At 46.3% G+C, this 8,089-nt stretch overlaps 1 protein-coding gene across 2 annotated transcripts in view; it reads right to left on the bottom strand.

The window, feature by feature from the left end:
* large1 (LARGE xylosyl- and glucuronyltransferase 1) overlaps nucleotides 1-8,089 on the bottom strand; it is a 174,541-nt gene that overhangs the window by 165,705 nt on the left and 747 nt on the right. The gene's annotated exons all lie outside the window — the stretch shown is intronic.

Below are 8,089 nucleotides of genomic sequence, written 5' to 3'. Positions count from 1 at the left end.
ACAAGTGCTCACATCATATCTGCGCTCTCATCTGCGCTCTCAAGTCCTATTTTACAAGTGCTCACATCGCATCTGCGCGCTCTCACTTTTTCACCATATTTACCTTCATATTTAACCGGTATGTTATTTAAGCATGCAATTGATATGAGTTGATCAAAAATTGTTATATTTATTGCTGATTTGAAAACTATTTACATGACAGCATCAAGCTTCAGATCAATGGTGTTGTCATGGTAACAAACATACGATATACAGAACGTTTTGCAACAATGAATACAACACATGCAGTTGCAATTATGAACTAAAATGTAATGAACAAGAGTTTTCATACTCAGTATAGCTTTCTTTTTTTAACTTTTTATTTTTTATGATCAGTGTGATTTTTTTTGTTTTTGGTTCTTTTTTATTTTTTTTTATTTCCACACCAGGTATATATGTGTGTGTGTGTATGTGTGTGTGTTTGTGTGGGTAAGAGAGAGACACAGAGAGAGAGGGGGCGGAGGGCAGCTGACAGTAAAAAAACAAACAAATCTCAGATGGCAGAGACGCAACGGGAGTTGCATTTAAACCAAGCAGCTTAAACCCACGTTCACCAGAAATCTACTGGTTAATATGTAAGTACTACAAACCAAAGTTAAAATCAAACCTGAAGCTGAAGAAACCCTAAACCTTAACGGAACAGATCCGCAGACCCAATTGACTGACGGAGAGAGGGAGAGAGAGAGAGAGACAGAGAGAGAGAGAGAGAGAGAGAGAGAGGCAGAGGGAGCGCATTTCTCCGTGTTCTGTGTGTGTGTGATTGATCCGAGCGTGTTCGTAGGCGGGGGGCGCTGTGATTATCACAGAACGCTGCGCGGCCAGTTGAGGGGTTGTATTCAATCCGAGCACGGATATTGACTCATATTACTCGTATAATACTTGTACTCGGCAAAAGTGCTTTATCCGTACCGGATACTCGTTTCAGCCGGATACTCGGATCACCCCTAGTAGGTACGTGTCCACTGTGAGAGACAATCTAAAAAAGATAATAATCAGGAAATCACACTGTATGATTTTTTAACTATTTATTTTTATGTTACAGCTGCAAATAAGTATTTGAACACCTGTCTATATACTACAATTCTGACCCTCAAAGACCTGTTAGTCTGCCTTCAAAATGTCCAGCTTCACTCCATTTATTAACCTAAATTAGATAAGCACCTGCTTGAGGACGCTAGTTGCATAAAAACACCTGTCCACCCCATAGAATCAGTAAGAATCCAACTACTACCATTGCCAAGACCAAAGAGCTGTCCAATGACACCAGAGACAAAATTGGTTCAACATATCAAGGTTCTGGCATGGCCTAGCCAGTCTCCAGACCTAAACCCAACAGAGAATCTTCTCAGCGACAGCCCAGAAACTTGATTGATCTAGAGAAGATCTGTGTGGAGGAGTGGGCCATAACCGCTTCTGCAGTGTTTTTCCAAACCTGGTAAGAAACTACAGGAAACGTTCAACTTCTTTCATTGCAAACAAAGGCTACTGTACCAAATATTAACATTGATTTTCTCAGGTGTTCAAATACTTATTTGCAGCTGTATCATACAATACAAATAGTTAAAAAATCATACAATAAAATCAACATAATTATCTGTATCTGTTTACCACATGAATTATCTGTATCCGGATCCGTGCTCGGACTGGGCGGGGCCTCAACCGGAAGTGGTCAGATTGAACCAGGAAGTGGGTCGGGTTCTCGTGATTGATCCGAGCGGGTTCGTAGGCGGGGGCGCTGTGATTATCACAGAACGCTGCGCGGCCAGTTGAGGAGTTGTATTCAATCCGAGCATGGATATTGACTCATATTACTCGTAGAATACTTGTACTCGGCAAAAGTGCTTTATCCGTACCGGATACTCGTTTCAACCGGATACTCGGATCACCCCTAATAATTATATACAATAAAATACAATTGGTTCATGGATTCTGAAAGCCAAAGATTAACATTTACATCTTCTATAAAAAGACGCTTGTGAAAAGAAATTTGCTCAACAACACCGGGGGTTGCCCATGGTACCTGGGGCTCTAAGGTTCAAGAGTGTAATACAAACTGCAATTGCATGCAAGCATAAACAAGTCATCAAATCAATTTCTGCAATTTCAGCGTTTTAAGTCAACCACTTTTTCTGGATGAATACACAAAATGTACCCATATTTCTTTTTCAAACCACCTGATAAAAGGCAGAAGGTCGTATGCAGGAAATGACAATGGTGACTAATGAAAAAGCTCTGCCTACATTCAGGTGCCGAAGGACATAACAGTTTAGTAGACAGGCTTTCAATAATAATGTGACCACCTCTGAATGTGGTCTGAGTTGATCCAATCTCTCAGGACATATTTTAACCCGTTTGTGCCGGATGCTTCGCGACGACACATCTACCGCCGGTTACTGCGTTGCGCAACTCTGAACCTCCTGCCGGCTGCTGCGTGGTGCAGCATTCTATATTCGTCAGTCTTTTCATGACGCGTGCAGCAGAGAACGCACTGTCATTCTCATACACCAAAATGTACCGTAGTTTGCTGAAAATCATGTCAATCAACCAGACATACATGTGCGTTTGTTTATGAATTTTTGAGAGACGAGCGAGAAAATGGCTACGACAGAGGAAGTGGTAGATTATGATGAAGACATCCTCCCTCCCAAACTCCTCACATCTTCCACCTCAACGTCACTGCCCTCTCTGTCAAAATCCTCCTCTGTCGTAGCCATTTTCTCACTCATGGGGAAATCAATGAAGCAATGGACAGAACAGGCTTGTTTGCTGTCCCATCAAACATCCCCTGGAGAGTAGGCCTCCATGTTCATTAATGAAGACAAACAGACATTAATACTGGTACAACAGATGGAGATATTGATTGTCTTCTGATTGTCTAAAGGCTATTTACTCATTAGGTGTGTCTATATCATCTAAAAGCTTAATTCTTTGAGGAGAGGTGAACTTGGGTTGGGAACTTAACCCACCCAAATACATAGCGATGTACGCTTATACCAGTCTACACACGTTTATGAACACACAAATGGATGAATTACTTACTAAATGCAGCTCCTCTCAGTCACTTTCACCACTAACTCCAAAAGCAATACCTAGCAGTGTAGTCAGCACATTTTTTCTGAGAACCCAAACAAAGGCACTGATTGGCTGATCTCTGCCATCATGTCTCAGTTGCACATAAACACAGACTCGTCTCTTTTAACAGCATCGTGCACACTGCAGCAGCTTTTTTGACAGCAAAGCTTCAGTCAACCAATCCGTAATGTTAGGACCGGGCCATCGGGGGAATCTTGGTCCATTTAGACCAATGCAGGGGTCGGTGTATCGATGTAGCCATATCTGTGAGGATACATATGGATTCCAATTCGTATCAGTGAATCTTTACAACCCTACCCGTGCATGCATTTCTGACACATTTACTGCATTCGCTGTGTTCACCTGGAAGGAATCACTTCACATGGGTAGGCTCTTGTAATTACATTTTGAACATATTTAGAGGCTAATAACACATTTAGAACTTGCCCTGCTTGAGCTTGTTGGGTGCTAACACTAGCACTAGGGATAACACGGTGTAGGAAGAACTGATTGGTTTTGTTTGTCTCTCTACTGACAGCACTCCAAATCTACAAACAACAGAGCTATGTGTTGAAATCGGTCGGAATTCTCCTTTAAATAACTGATCATTAACCGTTGACCAACAAGCAGACTTGAACTTGTGCTGGGCGGCTGTGGCTCAGTGGTAGAGCGGTTGCCTGCCAATCGGAAGGTTGGTGATTCGATCCCCGCCCCTGCAGTCATTGTCAAAGTGTCCTTGGTCAAGACACTGAACCCCGAGTTGCCCCTGGTGCTGCGCATCGGAGTGTGAATGTTTATCTGATGAGCAGGTGGCACCTTGTACACAGCCCCGGCCACAGGGTATGAATGTATGTGAACGGTGAATGTTTCCTGTAGATGTAAAAGCGCTTTGAGCAGTTGTTAAGATTGGAAAAGCGCTATATAAATACAGCACATTTACAGTTCTGTGCATTGTTGGACACATCCAGCCACTTTCCTGAGAGCGCTTGTGAGACTGACAATCCCACAGAATCTTGTGGCGTTCATGTCCAAGCCTGTCTCCACCGCCTCCACTCAACAATGTGATTTGGTGATGAAAGGGAGAAAACCAGACGCCGAGTAACACTGGGGATATCGCTCATATAGTGTCTTTTTTTTCCGGACGCTTTTTCTGTCCGTCTCTCTCTCCGCCAGGTGTCCCACCTCTAGCTCATTTTTTATCGTATAATTCATGCATTTATTGACTATCGTGACAGGCCTACATACAATAACTATTTATAGTTGCATTATTTATAGTTTTATATGAATGTAATTTGGTATTGTTTGCTACCATTTACTGACTTGCTAAAAAAAAAAGAGTATTAAGTAAAAAATGTGTTATCTTAACAATGCTAGGCAGGGTTTTAATTTCTATTAGGGGTGGGAATCTCTCGGCACCTCACAATTCGATTCCGATTCAGAGGCCAACAATTTGATTCTAAACAGATTATCCATGCAACGATAGTTACGTAGGTAACTCCAGATTCTATGAGTATAGAATACGCCTTTGGGTTTATCCCTTCGCGCATGCGCAGTCGTGAAGATTTTCTTTCCCGCCCTTGCGTCCAGCACAGGCCTCAACTACGTCCGCATTTACTGTATATGTACACAGCGGACCCGTTGTTTGACTCCGAAACATCAGCTTTTTCCTTCAACTAATGTTCTGGGAGCAGGTGGCCCGGACCTTAGAGGGTTACGCCTATACTCATAGAATCTGTAGTTACCTACGTAACTATCGTTCTATTTCGTATAGGCTTTACCCTCTAAGGGCTACGCTATTGGGTTAGGGCAAACCTGATGTAGTCAGTGCCACCTGCGGCACAGGGCCCACAAGCCGAACATAGACCACATTTTCCCAACAACAATGTACAGAAGCTTGATCAGAGTCATTCTTCTGATAAAGACAGCCATGCTAATGTCGCGGCCTGAAAAGTTCATAAGGCCCGCAATATGATGGCAATATCGTTGCAAGGGACGCCTGAGGGAGGACCATATGCAGGTGAAAATAAATCACTCATGCAACAAAGTGGCATCATTATCTCCGTGCATGTAACATGATATGACAATGTAAGGCATTAAGAACTTCGTTTCACAAAAACACTCAAAAAAACAGGACAGGTGAGACAGCAGAGCAAAGTTGCTGCGGCACCACTACGTGGCATAGGAGTGCCTGGAAGTAACATGGTTATGAAACTACAAGAAACTGCGTCTCACAATGCGCCTAAAACAGGCTAGGTGAAGACAGCAGGGTGTGACTGCAGCGGCACGCACTAGGTGCATGAGATTGGTAACAATCGGGCATCAGCTTCTTGTCCTCATAACGCACATCCAACACAGCATTACACGTTGTTGATTGTGGACAGAACATATGCACATGTTCAGACATATCTCGCACATAGAAGTACCGAGAGTAAAAAAGCCCTTGTTCTCCTCCCCCAGAAGGGACGCGGGAAATGGCTCCGCTTGTCAGCAGTCCGTCTAGCTCTGACGTCATTGCGTCTGACTGTGCTAGAGATGGTATATACGCCTCCAACACACCAGCGAAAGGAGGCGGGCGGGGGGCGAACTGGAGTGTGTAACCCCGTGTCATCGGCTTTGACATCCATGAGTCTATGTGTGTCAAGCCAATCCATGCTGCGCTGCACTCTGATAGCACATGTCTCAGTGTTGTTCACCGGCACGGCTAGCGCAGCGCCCACCCCCTCGCTGGGCGGGACGATCACACGTCTCACCCAGCCCGTGATCCTTCCCGCTGCCGGCATAACGAGGAGGCTGTGGCGCTCGTGTGCGGCAGCGGGTACCTGTGTGCTTGTGTGGGGAACGACTGTCATATCAGCGCGTTGTTAAGAGCAAGCAAGGGCTGTTTGGTTGAGGGGAAAACGGTTGTTAAAAGGGGAGGGAGTGGACCTCTAACATGCTGTTGTGTTTCCAACTCTCAGCCGAAGAGGGACAGACGATCCCCGCGTCCCGTCGTTGCCACCGTCGTTGCTGCTTGCTGGGTGGCTCGGGAGGAGTATTGGACCAGGTGGGGCCGCTCTCATGGTTGCTGCGGAGGGTGACCGGGCCCAAAAAGCCTGTCTGGAGCTAAGGGGCCGTACAGACGCCTAACTAGCGTCTAACTGCCGCGGACAGCTGAGGCATGTGGAACCAGGTGTTTCGCTGGGCCAGTTTGCTAAGCCATGACCCTGGACAGCGCCACCGTGGGCGCCATGACCCGGGTGAGGATGGCGCAGGGCTACGTTGTTCGTGCCGCCAGCCCCTGGGAAACCCCGCATCCACGTCGCCTTGAGCTCGAGTAAACGGGGCGTAGCGAGAGACGGGGGCCTTCAGTTTCCCAGGCTGGGAGAAAGCGCCTCCACAAAAATGGCCGAATCTCTGTGAAGCGCAGCCAGAGCGGGGCCCGTGAAGAGGGCGGCTCCGGGGCGCAAATGGCCGAAGCTCTTTGAAACGCAGCCAGAGTGGGGCCCGTGAAGAGGGCGGCTCCAGAGCTTAAAGATCCCCGAGCGGGGGCTGGCAGCTCCATCGGGAGTGCTATGCCTCTCCGCTCTGGCGCCTTCCTCTGCCTCTCTGGCAGATCAGCGAAGAGAGTTTTGGCGGTGGAGCCTGGGGCCGTCTGAGGCAAAGGGGAAGGCCGCTCGGCGGCGCTGTCCGAGAGAACCGAGCCAGCGGACTCATGCTCTTCGAAAGACACCGTCCGCCAGCAGCTCCAGGGTGTCGCCGGTTGTTTCCGTCTGCATGCCACCCTGCCGTTCCCGTCCCTGCCAGCCTGGCAAGACCAGAAGAGCTTCCACCTGTCAGTTTAGCTCTTTAGATGACAGGCGGGTGCAAAACTGACAGGAGGCGTGGCGGGTGAGAGCCTAGCCGGCGTGAACGGCGCCGAGGCAGATCCTGCAGCGGGGGTGAAGGTCCGGCAGTAGGATGTAGCCGGTCCGGCAGGAGGGGCAGCCGCGAGCACCACTGGAATTCTTGTCTCCATACTGCGTAAGTTAAGAAAAAGTGGGAGACAAACAACGGGTCCGCTGTGTACATATACAGTAGATGCGGACGTAGTTGAGGCCCGTGCTGGACGCAAGGGCGGGAAAGAAAATCTTCACGACTGCGCATGCGCGAAGGGATAAACCCAATAGTAGCCCTTAGAGGGCAAAGCCTATATGAAATAGAACTACTTTTCCATGTGTGATTTTTATAAATATACCTGTAAATCTCAGTTTGCTACTCAGTTTGCTAACTACTTCCTGGACTAAGCAGATAGACAAAGCTTAGATTTTGACATGTATTTGTCACACACAAGTTTTAATGAAACGTTTTTCTACAGACGTTTTTATTGTGTAGTCATTCCATGCTTAAGCCTTAAACATGCTTGTGAAAGTCACCTTCTCTCACAGTGATCTTCCATGTCAGAGGCTGAATCATGTTTAAAGGTGGATAACTGAAACATGAGGTGGTCACATGTAATGTGATAAAGTAGATCAACAACCTATATGTGTTTTGCCTAATTATTATTATTATATATTTTTTTTTAATTATTATTACTCTATCTGCATCGAGCATCGAATTGTTCTAGAGAGACTCACGATATGTCTAACAATCGATTTTTTTCCCACCCCTAATTCCCAGTTCCTTTTCTGCTGCAACAATGTAGAAGCAGTGTTTGTGTGCTCAACTGTTGCCATTCAACTCGCTCCAGTGATACATGTGGTTGTTATGCACCCTGGTGCTAACGGACTGCACGCTCAAGGAAAGGGACACGAATTAGCATACTTATAAAAAGATAAAAGATAGATTTTTTGCTGTCTACTCAAATATGACTTGAGCGCAACAGTTAGCAAAGAAGGGCTGACGAGTCCAGGTGGTGTTTATCCTCTCCCCCTCCTATTTTAGGGGATTAAAGGACCGTTTGCCCCGGCGTCTTTATCTGTGGAGAGAGCCTAATCTGATTCGTTGTTGTCTGGACTCTGGA

This window comes from Etheostoma cragini, chromosome 23, assembly GCF_013103735.1.
Source record: "Etheostoma cragini isolate CJK2018 chromosome 23, CSU_Ecrag_1.0, whole genome shotgun sequence".
Lineage (NCBI taxonomy): Eukaryota > Metazoa > Chordata > Actinopteri > Perciformes > Percidae > Etheostoma > Etheostoma cragini.
Note: the sequence above shows the minus strand (reverse complement) of the source record. Positions and strands in the feature narration are given on the sequence as shown.